Raw genomic sequence first — 18264 nt, 5'->3', positions numbered from 1 at the left:
ATAGATATCCCATGTTCTTGAGTTGTAAGGATTAATACTGTTAAGGAGGCCATACTACCCAAAACAAACTACAGATTCAATCCAACTTCTATCAAAATACTCATGACATTCTTCATAGAACTAGAACAAACAATCCCAAAGTTTGTAAAAAACTCACCGAATATACAAACCATCTTGAGAAAGGACAATAAGAAAGAGATATTACATTCCCTGACTTCAAATTATACTACAAAGGCACAGTCATGAAAACAATAGGGTGGTCAGTGGGTCTCGAAGCTGCGGCTGCAGAGGAAGCACCTGAGGAGGAGCTGCAAAGATGCTGTCCGTGCTCATGGCCATGGCCATACCCACGCCTTCCCTCTGTGAGTCGACTGGTCTCCAAAAATGCTTTGAGATCATCCTTCATTGCTGCAAGGAACCTGCATGCCTCTAACTCTCGTCTTCAGAAGATTGGCACTGCTGAGGTGTCCTCTCTTCTTGAAGAGTGTATTCTTGGAGCTGATACTTCTGTTAACCTTGAAAAGACGGCATGTTTTAAGTATTGGTGATTATATTGCCCAGGTACTTGGGCTAAGAAATGTTCAAGCGGAAGAAATGGTAGAATTTTCTTCAGGTTTAAAGAGTATGTCTCTGAACTTGGAGTCTGACAATGTTGGTGTTGTTGTGTTTGGAAATGATAAACTAATTAAGGAAGGAGATATTGTGAAGAGAACTGGTGCTATTGTAGATGTTCCAGTCAGGGAGGAGCTCCTGGGTCATGTAGTCGATGCTCTTGGTAATGCCATTGATGGAAAGTGTCCAATTGGTTCCAAGGCCTGAAGACGAGTTGGCTTGAAAGCGCCTGGGATCATTCTTTGAATCTCTGTGCGAGAATTAATGCAAACTGGCATAAAGGCTATGGACAGCTTGGTGCCAATTGGTCGTGGTCAGTGTGGTCTGGTTATTGGTGACCGACAGACTGGCAAGACACCAATTGTCAGAAACGTCATTAACCAGAAATGATTCAATGATGGAACTGATGAAAAGAAGAAGCTGTACTCTATCCATGTTGCTGTTGGTCAAAAGAGATCCACTGTTGCCCAGTTGGTGAAGAGACTTACAGATGCAGATGCCATGAAGTATACCATTGGGGTTTCAGCTACTGATTCAGATGCTGCCCCACTTTAGTACCTGGCTCCTTACTCTGGATGTTCAATGGAAGAATATTTTAGGGATGATGGAAACGTGCTTTGATCATTTATGATGACTTATCCAAACAGGCAGTTGCTTATCATCAGATATCTATGCTGCTCTGCCGAACCCCAAGTTGTGAGGCCTATCCTCATGACGTGTTCTACCTGCACTCCCATATACTGGAGAGAGCAGATAAAATGAACGATACTTTTGATGGTGGCTCGTTAACTGCTCTACCAGTCATAGAAACACAAGCTGGTGATGTGTCTGCTTACATTCTAACAAATGTCATTTCCATCACTGACAGACAGATCTTCTTGGAAACAGAATTGTTCTACAAAGGTATCCGCTCTGCCATTAATGTTGGTTTGTCTGTGTCCTGTGTCAGATCTGCTGCCCAAACCAGGGCCATGAAACAGGTGGCAGGTACCATGAAACTGGAGTTGGCTCAGAATCATGAGGTTGCTGCTTTTGCCCAGTTCGATTCTGACCTTGATGCTGCCACTCAACAACTCTTGAGTTGTGGTGTCTGTTTGACTGAGCTGCTGAAGCAAGGACAGTATTCTTCCATGGCTATTGAAGAGCAAGTAGCTGTTATCTATGTGGGTGTCAGGGGGTATCTTGACAAGCTGGAACCTAGCAAGATCACAAAATTTGAGAATGCTTTCTTGCCTCATGTTATCATCCTGTTGAGCAAAACCAGGACTGATGGAAAGTTCTCAGAAGAGACAGATGCAAAGCTGAAAGAGATTGTAACAAACTTCTTGGCTGGATTTGAAGCTTAAACTCCTGGGGATTCACATCAAATGCCAGTTTGGTTTTGTCATTGTTTCTTCTAGTTCAGCCTGTTTAATACATGTTGTTGAGATAACTGGACAGCTACATGCAAAGAATAAAAATGGACCACTTTATCATATCATATACAAACATAAACTAAAAAGGAATTAAATATTTAAATGAGAGCATAAACCTCCTAGAAGAAAATACAGGCTGTAACCTCTTTGACATCAGTCTTAGCAACATTTTAAAAATTTGTCTCATCAGCTAAGGACAACAAAAAGCAAAAATAAACTAATAGGACTACAGACTAAGGGCTTCTCACAGCAGAGGAAGCCATCAGCAAAATGAAAAGGCAACCCACAGAATGGAAGAAGTTATTTGTAAATGATATCTCTGATAAGAGACTGATATCCAAAAATACAAAGAAATACATAAACTTAACATAAAGAAAGAAGGACATGGCAACCCACTCCAGTATTCTTGCCTAGAGAATCCCATGGACAGAGGAGCCTGGTGTGCTGCTGTCCATGGGGTTGCACAGAGTTGGTCACAACTGAAGCAACTTAGCATGCATGCATGCATTGGAGAAGGAAATGGCGACCCATTCCAGTATTCTTGCCTGGAGAATCCCAGGGAAGGAGGAGCCTGGTGGGCTGCTGTCTGTGGGGTCACACAGGGTCGGACACGACTGAAGTAACTTAGCAGCAGCAACACAAAGAAAACAATTAAAAATGGGCAGAGGATCTTAATAGTCACCAAAGAAGACATATAAGTGGTCAACAAGCACATGAAAAAGTGCTCAACATCACTAGTCATCAGGGAAACACACATCAAAACCGCATTGAGATACCATCCCACAACTGTCAGAATGACTTTTATTAAAAAGGCATAAAACAACTGCTGAAGAGGATTCAGAGAAAAGGAAATCTTTGTATGTGCTAGTACAATTATAAATTGATGCAAACCTTATGGAAACAGTATGAAGATTCCTCAAGAAACTTAAGATGGGGACTTCCCTGCTGGTCCAGTGGTTAAGACTCTCAGCTCCCAATGCAGGGGGCCCAAGTTCGATCCCTGGTCAGGGAACTAGATCCCACATGCAGCACCTAAGACCTGGTGCAGCCAATAAATGAATAAATATTAAAAAAAAAAAAAAAGGAAACTTAAGATGATAGATTATATATGATCCAGCAATTCCACTTTGGGGAATTTACCTGAAGAAAACAAAAACTCCACTAATTTGAATATATATACATTCAATATAATATATATTAAATGTATATATATCTTCTTATGTTCACTGCAGAATTATTTATGATAATCAAAGTACTGAAATAACTTAAGTATCCATCAATGGGTAAATCAATAAGGAAGATGTGATAGCTATAAATACACCACAATGGACAATTATTCTAGTATAAAAAAAAGAATAAAATCTTGCCTTTGAGGCAAGAGTGATAGATCTGGATACTAAGTAGTATGATGAATGGATAAGAAGGCTGTGGTACATATACATAATGGAGTATTACTCAGCTGTTAAAAAGAATACATTTGAATCAGTTCTGATGAGATGGATGAAACTGGAGCCGATTATACAGAGTGAAGTGAGCCAGAAAGAAAAACACCAATACAGTATACTAACACATATATATGGAATTTAGAAAGATGGCAATGATGACCCTGTATGCAGGACAGCAAAAAAGACACAGATGTCTATAGCGGACTTTTGGACTCTGAGGGAGAGGGAGAGGGTGAGATGATTTGGGAGAATGGCATTGAAACATGTATAATATCATGTAAGAATCAAATTGCCAGTCTATGTCCGATGCAGGATACGGCACACTTGGGGCTGGTACACGGGGATGACCCAGAGAGATGTTGTGGGGAGGGGGGTGAGAGGGGGGTTCATGTTTGGGAATGCGTGTATACCCGTGGTGGATTCATGTCAATGTATGGCAAAACCAATACAGAATTGTAAAGTAAAATAAAAAAAAAAAAAATAAATAAATAAAAAGAAAAAAAGGCAAAACAAACAGTGTATGGTTTCACTTATATGTGGTGTTTAAAAAAACAAAACAAATGAATAAACAGAACAAAATGGAAAAAAAGACTGATATATACAGAGAATAAACTGGTGGCTGTCAGAGGAGAGAGGGATGGGTGAAATAGGTAAAGAGGACTAAGGGATACAAATTTTCAGCTATAAAATAAAAGTCATGAAGATGTAAGAATAAGAATAACATAAGAATATAGTCTACTGTAACAGCTTCACATGATGATAGACTGTAACTGAACTTTATTGTGGTTATCATTTTATAATGTGTAAATAAACTGATCCTAAAGGAAATCAGTCCTGAATATTCATTGGAAGGACTGATGCTGAAGCTGAAGCTCCAATACTTTGGCCAACCTGATGTAGAGAACTGACTTATTGAAAAAGACCCTGATGCTGGGAAAGATTAGAGGCAGGAGGAGAAGGGGACGACAGAGGATAAGATGGTTGGATGGCATCACCAACTCAATGGACATTACTTTGAATAAGCTCTGGGAGTTGGTAATGGACAGTGCAGTCCATGGAGTCACAAAGAGTTGGACATGACTGACTGAACTGAACTAAAATAAATTGAATCATTATGTTGCATACCCCCAAATAATATAATATTTTATGTTAGTGAAGTGAAGTCCCTCAGTCGTGTCCGACTGTTTGTGACCCCATAGACTGTAGCCTATCAGGCTCCTCTGTCCATGGGATTTTCCAGGCAAGAGTGCTGGAGTGGATTGCCATTTCCTTCTCTGGGGGATCCTCTCGACCTAGGAATCGAACCCAGGTCTCCTGCATTGCAGGCAGACGCTTTACCGTCTGAGCCACCAGGGAAGCCATATTTTATGTTAGTTATAACTTAAAAAGCAGATTTTTAATAAGGTCCTACAGAATAGCTTCTCAAAAATGGGATGGGTGAATTAATAGATATTTTCAAATATCTAATCAAAAGGATAGTAGCATTCACTTTAGGAAAACATAAGAATATCTGTTTGCCTGTTTAGGCCCCTTTGCAAAACATCTTTTAATGTTTACCAAATTGATAAAAATAAAAAACTAGTACTTTATTATTTTCTAATTTGCTTCTTCCTGAGTATTGAAGATGGCAAATATCTTTTTGCAGGTTCCTTTTAAGTCTTGATAATCTGACCTAGTTTCCTCTTTGTCCCAAGTCCTGCCATCATTCTGAATCTTTCCGATATACGTATGAGTAAATCATCCCCAAACATGGCCATTTTGTTACTTAGCATCTTCATCTTTAATGATATTCACTTCCACCCAAATAAGCCATCCACTTCCATTTCTACAGAAGAACTTGTCACCATATGGAGCTAGTTGAACTTCTAAACTAAAGTTGAATGTCTTATTCAGATTATCACATTCTTTTTACTACTATGTGTCTCTTTCTCAGATACTCCCACATTACTTATTAGTCCACCTGATTAAGATTTTCCTTCCTCTTTATTCGCTGTAAGAAGATCATCCCATAAGCAAGTTGAGTCGCTCAGTCCTATCTGACTCTTTGCAACCCCATGGACTGCAGCACACCAGGTTTCCCTATCACCAACTCTGGGAGCTTGGTCAAATTCTTGTCCATCTAGCTGGTGGTACCATCCAACCATCTCATCCTCTGTCATTCCCTTCTCCTCCTGCCTTCAATCTTTCCCAGCATCAGGGTCTTTTCCAATGAATCAGACCTGCTCATTGTGGTGGCCAAAGTATTGGAGCTTCAGCTTCAACATCAGTCCTTCCAATGAACATTAAAAGACTGACTTCCTTTAGAATTGAATGGTTCGATTTCCTTGCTGTCCAAGGGACTGTGAAGAGTCTTCTCCAAAACCACAGTTCAAAAGCATCAATTCTTTGGTGTTCAGCTTTCTTTATGGTCCAACTCTCACATCCATACATGACTACCAGAGAGGCTATAGCTTGGAGGAGATGGACCTTTGTCGGCAATAAGCAAGAACACTTCAAAAAAATGAAGCATTTAGAAAACTATGCCTCTTACTTTTCTTTGGGTTGATAATATATCCACATAGAATAAAGCATCAACAAGTATACTAATCTTTCTTCTCCTCAAAATTAGGTAGAGGTTTTCTTCTGTCCTCAATTAGATAACTAGACATTGCTTTTTATTCTAATAGGATTTAAGTTCCATTTACCAGGTCATCTCATTTTCACATGCCTTCACTCCTTTGCTTCTATCCTGTTAGACTAGGCACCATTTCCCGAATTTGGAGTGTGATTTCACATTCTGTTTTTTGTCATACTGTTAATTTTTTTTTTTTTTTACTCATTCTATCAGCAGAAACATAGTCATCCTTCAAAACCCAACTTAACATTATGTTGTCCATAAATATTTTCCTGATTAACTATAATTAGAGTTATTTAGGGATTTTTTTAAAATTTCTACATTGCATAATTTTATCTCTTCTGTAGTTTTACTTAATTCTGTCCCATGTAGTTAACTATATATTTAATGTATGACTTTCACTAGATGGTAAACTTCTGGTGATCATAACTATCTCTTTTTCATATTTGAGTCCATGTCTTACAGGACACAGTACCATGCCTTGACTACATCTAAAATACCTGCCTTTTTATTTCTTTAACAATACAATACTTATTTCACCTTTGGAAATTATCACAGTCTGTAATTATTTGCTTTATTTATGTACACATTCACTGCCTGAATCTTTACATGGAATGTAAATTTCATGAGGAAAGGGACCATGCTTAACCTAGTTCATTGTTTGTTTCCTTCTACTAACTTCAGGTTTGTTTGTTTTTATAGTTCATTTAGCTATAAGGTTTAGATTGTTTCTTTATGATTGTGTTGTTTCTTGATGTAAGCTTATTGCTATGACCTTCTGTCTTAGAAACACTTTTGCTGCATTCCATAGATTTTGAAACATTGTGTTTCCATTTTCATAGCTTCAGGTATTTTAAAATTTCCTCTTTAGTTTCCTCAGTGACCATTTTGGTTGTGTAGAAGAATGTTTAGTAGCCTCCAAGTGTTTGTGTTTTTTAATATATTTTTTTATGTAGGTAATTTCTAATTTCATGCTTTGTGGTTGGAAAAGATTTTTGATATGATTTCAATCTTCTTAAATGTATTGATACTTCTTTTGTGATCTAGTGTGAGATCTAATCTATGCTGAAGAATAGCCCATATGCACTTGAAAGTATATTCTGCTGGTTTTGGTGAAAAACACCAATACAGTATACTAACACATATATATATGGAATTTAGAAAGATGGTAATGATAACCCTGTATGCGAGACAGCAAAAGAGACACAGATATATAGAACGGACTTTTGGACTCTGAGGGAGAGGGAGAGGGAGAGGGTGGAATGATTTGGGAGAATGGCATTGAAACATGTAGACTATCACGTAAGAAACGAATCGCCAGTCTATGTTCGATACAGGATACAGCATGCTTGGGGCTGGTGCACGGGGATGATCCAGAGAGATGATATGGGGTGCGAGGTGGGAGGGGGGTTCAGGATTGGGAACTCATGTACACCCGTGGCAGATTCATGTAAATGTATGGCAAAACAAATTAATAAAATCAGAAATGAAACTGACACCACTGAAATACAAAGGATCATAAGAGATTACTATGAAGAGTTATATACAAATAAAATGGAAAACTTGGAAGAAATGGATAAATTTCTAGAAATGTAATCTCCCAAGATTAAATGAGGGAGAAATAGAAAATATGAACAGACCAATTACTGATAATATATTTGAGTCAGTAAAAAAAAAAAAAAAAAAAAAAATTCCACCACACACAAATCCAGGATGAGACAAACTCACAAATGAATTTTACTAAACTTTTAAAGAGAAAACACTTGTTCTTCTCAAATGGTTTTTAAAAATTGAATGTATAGTTACCCCAATATCAAAACTAGACAAAGACTATTTGAAAAAAAAAATTACAAACCAATATCACTGATGAGCATAGATTCAAAAATCCTCAACAAAATATTAGCAAACCAATTAAATAGTAGTTTCAAAGAAGCGTATGACATGGGATTTATCCCAGGGATACAAGGATGGTTTAATATCTACAAATCAAACAGTGTGACTCCCCACATTAACAACTTGATGAATAAAATATACCATCTTAATAGTTGCAGAAAAAGCTTTTGACAAAATTCAACATTCATTTATGAGATAACCTCTCAACATAGTGGATATAGAAGGCTGTAACAAAGTCACAGCTCAAATCATATTTAATGGTGAAAAATTGAAAGCATTCCCTTTAAGACTAGGAACAAAGATGTCCACTCTTGCCACTTTTATGCATCATAATGTGGGGCCCTAAATGGGAAACCTTAAAAAAGAAGGGCTAACTTTGCAGTTTAGAGCTAAGATGGCGCCTGGCAGAAGAGAAGAGGGCACGGCCTAAGTTGTCTGTCAAAACTTTTGATTGGCTCTCTTGATTTCTGTGCGTGTAGATAGTGCGTGATCACCATAGACTCCTGTTATAATGATGGCACATGATGATTTGACCTTTAATGTGATTGGTGCAACTATGGAAAGTCCCTCACAAACCCCTCCCTGCTTGCCTTTATAAACCAAGAGCTTACAACAATAAAACGGAACTGCTTAGATGGAACCCCTGTCGCGTCTGATTGGGCTGGGTTGGCAGACAGCAGGCTCACCTCTCCTCGGGACCCCTCGGCTTTGCTGAGGGAAGTTCCACTGCCTCTCTCTTTCTGCGGAGCGCCCCCTGCAGCATAGTATTGGAAGTCTAAGTCATAACTGTCAAAAAAGAAAAAAAATAAAAGATATCTAAATTAGAAAGAAAAAAGATAAAGGGTCATTGCTTGCAGATGACATGATAATATATATGAAAATTCTAAAGATGCTACCAAAAATCTGTTAGAGCCTATAAATGAAATATGGGAAATTTCAAGATTCAAAATTAATATACAGAAATCTGTTGCACTACTAACAAACTAAAAATATAAGAAAACAATCTCATTTACAACTGCATTAAAAAGAATACATACCCAGGGATAAATTTAAGCACATTAGACTTTAACTCTGAAAATCATAAAACTTTGCTGAAAGAAGTTGGAGATGACATAAACAAATGGCAAGACACATCATGGTCATGAATTAAGAGAAGTTAATACCATTAAAATAACCGTAGTACTCAAAGTAATCTACAGGTTCAGCACAACTCCTATCAAAGTACCCATGACATTTTCACAGAACTAGAACAAATAATCCTAACATTTGTGTGGAACCACAAAGGACCCCAGAGCAAAGCAATCTTGAGAAAGAACAAAACTAGAGATACAATGCTCTATGGTTTCAAACTATATTACAAAGCTATAGTAATCATAGCAGCATAAAACTTGCATTAAAGAAAAGATACATAGATCAATGGAACAGGAATAAAGTATAGAAATATAGGCAAGTTTATATGGAAGTTAATCTATGGCCGAACTGGCAAGGTTATATAAATGGGAAAAAGACAGCATTTTCAATAAATGGTTTTGGAAAAACTGGAAAGAATGGAAAAGAATGAAACCAGACTACTTTCTCACAGTGTATATGACAAAAAAATATCAACCTCAAAATGGATTAAAGACTTAACTGTAGCTGTTTTTCAGTCACTAAGTGATGTCCAACTCTTTGTGACACCACAGACTGCTGCACATCAGGCTTCCCTGTCCTTCACTATCTCCCAAAATTTGCTCAGATTCAGTCCAGTGAGTCAGTGATGCTATCTAACCATCTTATTCTCTGCTGCCTTCAATCCTTCCCACCATCAGAGTCTTTTCCAATGAGTCGGCTCTTCACATCAGGTGGCCAAAGCAGTGGAGCCTCAGCTTCAGCATCAGTCCTTCCAGTGAATATTCAGGGTTGATTTCCCTTAGGGCTGACTGGTTTGATCTCCTTGCAGTCCAAGGAGCTCTCAAGAGAGTAACTGTAAGACCTGATACTCTAAAACTCCTAGAAGAAAATTTAAACAGTACAGCCTTTGACATTGGTCTTACCAATATTTTTTGGATATGTCTTCTCAGAAAGACCTAATCAAATGCTAAAATGACCTAAATCAAATCCCTATATTATATGGTGGGAGTGACAAACAGATTTAAGGGATTAGATTTGATAGACTGCCTGAAGAACTATGAACAAAGATTCGTGACATTGTACAGGAGGCAGTGATCAAGACCATTCCCAAGAAAAGGGAATGCAAAAAGACAAAATGGTTGTCTAACAAGGCTTTAAAAATAGTTGAGAAAAGAAGAGAAGTGACAGGACAAGGAGAGAAGGAAAGATATACCCATTTGAATGCAGAGTGCCAAAGAATAGCAAGGAGAGACAAGAAAGCCTTCTTCAGTGATCAATGAAAAGAAATAAGAGGAAAACAATAGAGTGGAAAAGACTAGAGATCTCTTCAAGAAAATTAGAGATACCAAGGGAACGTTTCATGCAAAGATGGGCATAATAAAGGACAGAAATGGCATGGACCTAACAGAAACAAGATATTAAGAAAAGGTGGTAAGAATAAACAGAAGAACTATACAAAAAAGATCTTAATGACCCACATAACCACAATTGTGTGATCACTCACCTAGAGGCAGACATCCTGGAGCCTGAAGTCAAGTGGGCCTTAAGAAGCATCACTAAGAACAAAGCTGGTAGAGAGGATGGAATTCAAGCTGATCTATTTCAAATCCTAAAGGGTGATGCTGTGAAAGTGCTGCACTCAATATGCCAGCAAGTTTGGAAAACTCAGCAGTGGTCACAGGACTGGAAAAGGTCAGTTTTCACTCCAATTCCAAAGAAAGGCAATGGCAAATAGTGTTCAAACTACCACAAAATTGCACCATCTTACATGCTACCAAAGCAATAACCAGAGTTCTCCAAGAGAGGCTTCAGCTGTACATGAACTGAGAACTTCTAGATGTTCAACCTGGATTTGGAAAAAGCAGAGGAACCAGAGACCAAATTGCCAACATCAGTTGGATCATAGAAAAAGCAAGAGAATTCGAGAAAAACATCTACTTCTCCTTTATTGATTATGCCAAATCCTTTGTCTGTGTGGACTACAACAAACTGTGGGAAATTCTTCAAGAGACGGAAATACCAGACGACCTTACCTGCCTCCTGAGAAATCTCTATGCAGCTCAAGAAGCAACAGTTAGCACGGGACATGGAACAACAGACTGGTTCCAAATTGGGAAAAGGATATGTCAAGGCTGTATATTGTCACCCTGCTTATTTAATTTTTATTCAGAGTGCATCATGTGAAATGCCAGGCTGGTTGAAGCACAAGCTGGAATCAAGATTAGCAGGAGAAATATCAATAACCTCAGATATGCAGATGACATCACCCTTATGGCAGAAAGTGAAGAGGAACTAAAAAGCCTCTTGATGAAAGTGAAAGTGGAGAGTGAAAAGTGGGCTTAAAGCTAAACATTCAGAAAACTAAGATTATGGTATCCAGTCCCATCACTTCATGGCAAATAGATGGGGAAACAGTGGACACAGTGTCAGACTTTATTTTTTTGGGCTCCAAAATCACTGCAGATGGTGATTGCAGCCATGAAATGGCTGAAAAGACGCTTGCTCCTTGGAAGGAAAGTTATGACCAATCTAGATAGCATATTCAAAAGCAGAGACATTACTTTGCCAACAAAGGTCCGTCTAGTCAAGGCTATGGTTTTTCCAGTGGTCATATATGGATATGAGAGTTGGACTGTGAAGAAAGCTGAGCACCGAAGAATTGATGCTTTTAAACTGTGGTGTTGGAGAAGACTCTTGAAAGTCCCTTGGCCTGCAAGGAGATCCAACCAGTCCATTCTAAAGGAGATCAGTCCTGGGTGTTCTTTGGAAGGACTGATGGTAAACTGAAACTCCAATACTTTGGCCACCTCATGCGAAGAGCTGACTCATTGGAAAAGACCCTGATGCTGGGAGGGGTTGGGGACAGGAGAAGAAGGGGACGACAGAGGATGAGATGGCTGGATGGCATCACCAACTCGATGGACATGAGTTTGGGTGAACTCCAAGAGTTGGTGATGGACAGGGAGGCCTGGCGTGCTGCAGTTCATGGGGTTGTAAAGAGTCGGACACGACTGAGTGACTGAACTGAACTGAAATGAAATGAACCTTGAACTTCACTTTCCTCATCTGTAAAATGAGGATAGCTGATATATTTGCCTCAAAGTGTTACTGTGAAAATCTAATGATTCAATACATGTAGCTAAACCTGGTGCATAGCCATTGGTATGAGTATTTGCTATTATTACTTTCTGTGAGTTTGAAATCTCTCACAATTTAAAAAATAAACGGAAAGGAAATTGTATATAAATTTAAATTTTCTCCACTAATTCTGAAAATTGATGACAGAAGTTAAATTCTCTGAAAGTTTAAGAAAAGCATAGATTATTTTTAAATTTAAGTAGAATGACTTGTCTTACATCTAGAAAATGCATACTTCTATTAGAGGCTTAAATACTACACAGCTAAATTGCATTCAAATTTAGCTGAAAGAAAAACTCCTTCTAAAAAGTCAAAGGACTTGCAGTGATTGCTTACTATTTTCTAATCAACTATCATAAGTATGATTTTGTATCCCTTTCAGTTTTTATTTACTTCATGCCATTTTACCAAACACTCTATAATCAATAATTAGATAATTAGTTTCATTCTACATATAACTAAAATGAATAGTCAAGGTCTAAACTTACATCATGTAACTAGGCCTTAAATACCAGTTCTTTGAACTCCAAACCCAGTGTGCTTAAAATATATGCTGCTTTCTTTGGTTAGGTATCATAATCATAAAAGTTTGCTGGAGCTAAAAGATTGTGCCAACAATGGAACAAAACCAAAACTTTTTACTGTAGCATTTACTTCAGGTTAAGGAAGCTGTTATCTCATATCAAGTTCATTTCTACAAGTATTTTTTTCATACTCCCCTTCAGTTCCCAGTGATTTCCATTTAAAATAGTTATTAGTACATCCCGAGAGACTTTATGGATTACCCAGGATATGTATATGCGTGTGTATGTGTGTTTTCACCATCTAGCATAAGTGTACACACACACATTTGTATATGTATATGTATCTTATAGTGTAGATATTTCATTTTTTCTTAGGTCTCTCCTTTATTCCTCTTCATACCTATCAGAGAAATAACGCATGGCTCTAGAATCATGACAGACAGCCTAATTAATATCCACCAAATTTTTAAAATTAGTCATAAGAAGCAAGCTATAAATGTTTTATAAAAATATTTAATCAGAGATGATAATTCTAAAACATAAAGATAATAGTCATACTACTTTGTATGGAAGAAGTTTGAACTGTCTAATTAGTGATTATACAGTATGATTATTATTGGATATGTTTCATTCAATGTAATTAATTCAATGAGAATTTATTATTACCCTTTTAATTTTAGAATTTTATTCTTTATACAAGAAACTGCAATATGATTTCTGTGCTCAATATGGTAACTTTCTTTTCCTAACTACATGTTGAGAAAGAAATGTTGAAACCAATAACATTTCTATGTGTACACAGAAGATACTATGAAACACTAAGAATTGTGATGTTATCTCCTAGTTGAGATTTCAATGAGTTAGTTCCTTGACTCAATTAGTAAAACATCTGTAAAGGAACTATCATACTTAATTTTAGAATCAACATTGAATATAGGCTAGTATTTCTTTACTACATCTGCGTTGTTATTGTATAAACTTTTTACAATGAAAATATTAGACTTGGAGTCATGAACATTATTTAGTCACTAGAACATTGAAACTAAAGATCCAGTTCTAACAGTTAGTAGCTGTATATTTGTTAAGGTAATTAATTCTTTAATGTTGCTCTTTTTTCCTTTTCTTTTTGATTACAGAAATTAAACTAATTATTAAATCAAGAGTTCTCAAAATTCAAAATATAAGAGAGTATTTATTTGCAAAGCCTTTTCTAAATTATAAAATATTATACAAATGTTACATTACTGTTATTATTGTCTTGTCATTGATCCTCAGCAAAAAGTATTGCTGAAGGGTCATTGTCTATTTCCCTGTCCGTCTCCCTGAAGTCAAATTTATTCTTTCAAAATTATTTTTTCCCTGACTGGTAAGCATGAATGTATTGCCATAGGTAATGTTCCTATGTAGAATATATCAGGACATGTGACTGACTTGAGTCCAGAGAATATGAATTATTCCCAAAATATCTAAAATAAATGCACTGCATGAAGTCAAGACTGGAAGCAAATGCATGGACTTCTAGAAATCTTCACAGTCATTTTAAACAAATGAAGCAATTTAATTTGCTTTTATAGTCAAGTAAACATCCATTGATAACTCTGAGTTTAGTCTTTTTCCCCCCCCATCTTTATTGAGTAATAGACACATAGTATTGTATAGGAAGTCCTGATGGCTCAGCAGGTAAAGAATCTGCTGGCCATCCATAGGTTCAATCCCTGGGTCAGGAAGCTCCCCTGGAGGAATCCATGGCAACCCATTTCAGTAGTCTTGCCTGGAGAACATCATGGACATAGGAGCCAGGTGGGCTACATTCATAGGGTCACAAAGAGTCAGACTCGAATGAAGGAACTTACACCCCCCACCCCCACCCCGCCCCGCCACACACACATACATCATAATTCTGTTAATTTTTGAAGAAACCTTCATACTGTTTTCCATAGTAGCAGCACAAATTTACATTCTCACCAACAGTGCACAAAAGTTCTTTTTCTCCACAATCTCACCAACACTTTTTATCCCCAGAGCTTGATCTTATCCACTAAGGATGCAGAGACGTGTCCATGGGTCCATTTTATCTATCAGAGCAGAGAACTATGGGGTCAGAATTAGGATTGCAGCCCCATGGTGACAGTGAGCTTTCTGGAATAGTGCTAGAGGACAACCATCAGGAATACAAAGGAAAACAGGGTTTGTATTTAATCTATACAAATCAAATAACACAGAGACCAAATGGTGGATCTAGGATTTAAACCTTATCTGTCCAGCTCCAGAGTTTTTGCTCTTTAATGCTACTTCCGACTTGACTCTGTGCAGAAGTGTGACTATTCAGCTGTCTGCTACTACCCTTCTTTTACTTCCATTTCCTCGCTTAAGAAACATGAACTCAGCTTCGCCGAGGAATTTTGTAAACAGAAGACATTTATTGAAAGCAATCTTTAAAATGCCTTCACCAAGAAAACTAACCAGAAAATCTTGAAAATAGATAGTTGTTTAATTGACAAGATGTATTTTACTTTATTTCATTATTTTCACTGTCAGTCTACTCAAAGTCAGAATTTTCAGGTACACATTTCCTCAATTTTTCCAAATGTAATTAATTGTTACATTAATTTGATGTGTATCTAAAAAGTCTCAAGGTATACACAGTGCTTTCATTCTGCATATTGCAATGTTGAAGGAAAAAAAAAAACCCAAAACAAAAACATTTTTCTTTATCAGTTCAGTTCAGTCACTCAGTCGTGTCTGACTCTTGGTGACCCCATATCCTTCCTGTCCATCACCATCTCCCAGAGTTTACTCAAACTAATGTCCATCGAGTTGGTGATGCCATCCAACCATCTCATCCTCTGTCGTCCCCTTCTCCTCTTACCTTCAATCTTTCCCAGCATCAGGGTCTTTTCAAATGAGGCAGCTCTTCTCATCAGGTGGCCAAAGTATTGGAGTTTCAGCTTCAACATCAGTCCTTCCAATGGACACCCAGGACTGATCTCCTTTAGGATGGACTAGTTGTATCTCCTTGCAGTCCAAGGGACTCTCAAGAGTATTCTCCAACACCACAGTTCACAGGCATCAATTCTTTGGTGCTCAGCTTTCTTCACAGATGGGCTCGATAAAGGACAGAAATGGTCTGGACCTAACAGAAGCAGAAGATATTAAGAAGAGGTGGCAAGAATATACAGAAGAACTGTACAAAAAAGATCTTCATGACCCAGATAATCATGATGATGTGATCACTAATCTAGAGCCAGGCATCTTGGAATGTGAAGTCAAGTGGGCCTTAGAAAGCATCACTACGAACAAAGCTAGTGGAGGTGATGGAATTCCAGTTGAGCTGTTTCAAATCCTGAAAAATGATGCTGTGAAAGTGCTTCACTCAATATGCCAGCAAGTTTGGAAAACTCAGCAGTGGCCACAGGACTGGAAAAGGTCAGTTTTCATTCCAATTCCAAAGAAAGGCAATGCCAAAGAATGCTCAAACTACCGCACAATTACACTCATCTCATATGCTAGTAAAGTAATGCTCAAAATTCTCCAAGCCAGACTTCAGCAATACGTGAACCGTGAACTCCCTGATGTTCAACTGGTTTTAGAAAAGGCAGAGGAACCAGAGATCAAATTGCCAACATCCGCTGGATCATGGAAAAAATAAAAGAGTTCCAGAAAACCATCTATTTCTGCTTTATTGACTATGCCAAAGCCCTTGACTGTGTGGATCACAATAAACTGTGGAAATTTCTGAAAGAGATGGGAATACCAGATCACTTGACTTGCCTCTTGAGAAATCTGTATGCAGGTCAGGAAGCAACAGTTAGAACTGGACATGGAACAACAGACTGGTTCCAAATAGGAAAAGGAGTGCGTCAAGGCTGTATATTGTCACCCTGCTTATTTAACTTCTATGCAAAGTACATCATGAGAAACGCTGGACTGGAAAAAACACAAGCTGGAATCAAGATTGCCAGGAGAAATATCAATAACCTCAGATATGCAGATGACACCACCCTTATGGCAGAAAGTGAAGAGGAGCTAAAAAGCCTCTTGATGAAAGTGAAAGTGGTGAGTGAAAAAGTTGGCTAAAAGCTCAACATTCAGAAAACGAACATCATGGCATCCGGTCCCATCACTTCATGGGAAATAGATGGGGAAACAGTAGAAACAGTGTTAGACTTTAGTTTGGGGGGCTCCAAAATCACTGCAGATGGTGACTGCAGCCATGAAATTAAAAGATGCTTACTCCTTGGAAGAAAAGTTATGACCAGCCTAGATAGTATATTCAAAAGCAGAGACATTACTTTGCCGACTAAGGTCCGTCTTGTCAAGGCTATGGTTTTTCCTGTGGTCTTGTATGGATGTGAGATTTGGACTGTGAAGAAGGCTGAGCACTGAAGAATTGATGTGTTTGAATTGTGTTGGAGAAGACTCTTGAAGGTCCCTTGGGCTGCAAGGAGATCCAACCAGTCCATTCTGAAGGAGATCAACCCTGGGATTTCTTTGGACAGAATGATGCTAAAGCTGAAGCTCCAGTACTTTGGACACCTCATGTGAAGAGTTGACTCATTGGAAAAGACTCTGATGCTGGGGGAGATTGGGGGCAGGAGGAGAAGGGGACGACCGAGGATGAGATGGCTGGATGGCATCACGGACTCGATGGACGTGAGTCTGAGTTAACTCCGGGAGATGGCAATGAACAGGGAGGCCTGGCGTGCTGCGATTCATGGGGTTGCAGAGTCGGACACGACTGAGTGACTGAACTGAACTGAACTGAACTGAACTCTCATATCCATACATGATCACTGGAAAAACCATAGCCTTGACTAGATGGACCTTTGTTGGCAAAGTAATGTCTCTGCTTTTGAATATGTTGTCTAGGTTGGTTATAATTTTCCTTCTGATGAACAAGTGCCTTTTAATTTCCTGACTGCAATCACCATCTGCAGCGATTTTGGAGCCCAGAAAAATAAAGTCAGCCACTGTGTCCACTGTTTCCCCATCTATCTGCCATGAAGTGATGGGACCAGATGCCATGATCTTAGTTTTCTGAATGTTGAGCTTTAAGCCAAATTTTTCACTCTCCTCTTTCACTTTCATCAAGAGGCTCTTTAGTTCTTCCTCACTTTCTGCCATAAGGGTGGTGTCATCTGCATATCTGATAGGTTATTGATATTTCTCCTAGAAATCTTGATTACAAAAAAATTTATAAACATTTTTGTTTATAAATGACACCAAAACTCAGATTTTTTGCTGATGAGAGTTATAGTAGAAGCAGCTAATACTATAAAAACTTAAATCAGAATCATGATTAAAGTTCAAATGTCAGTCCATGATTTTAACTTATCTGTTCTATTGGCCGTTAGAAGACTTAAACCTAAGCTTAAAGGCTTTTCCACTTAGCAAATTATAAGAAAAAGGTAATATGACAATTCCCAAAAGATTAGCTTCATCTTTCAGAATGAAAAATAAAATACTTTTTTTAAAAAGTAGGCACACACACACTAATGCTTACAAAATAAATA

General features: G+C 38.0%; 1 pseudogene; it reads left to right on the top strand.

Annotated features, from left to right (window-relative positions):
- The first annotated feature begins 316 nt into the window (after positions 1 to 316).
- Positions 317 to 2060, top strand: LOC120857756 (annotated as a pseudogene).
- The last annotated feature ends 16204 nt before the right edge of the window (positions 2061 to 18264 follow it).

The sequence above is a fragment of the Oryx dammah genome, unplaced genomic scaffold (assembly GCF_014754425.2).
Source record: "Oryx dammah isolate SB20612 unplaced genomic scaffold, SCBI_Odam_1.1 HiC_scaffold_29, whole genome shotgun sequence".
In the NCBI taxonomy this organism is placed as follows: domain Eukaryota; kingdom Metazoa; phylum Chordata; class Mammalia; order Artiodactyla; family Bovidae; genus Oryx; species Oryx dammah.
This window is presented reverse-complemented; position numbering and strand designations above follow the sequence as displayed.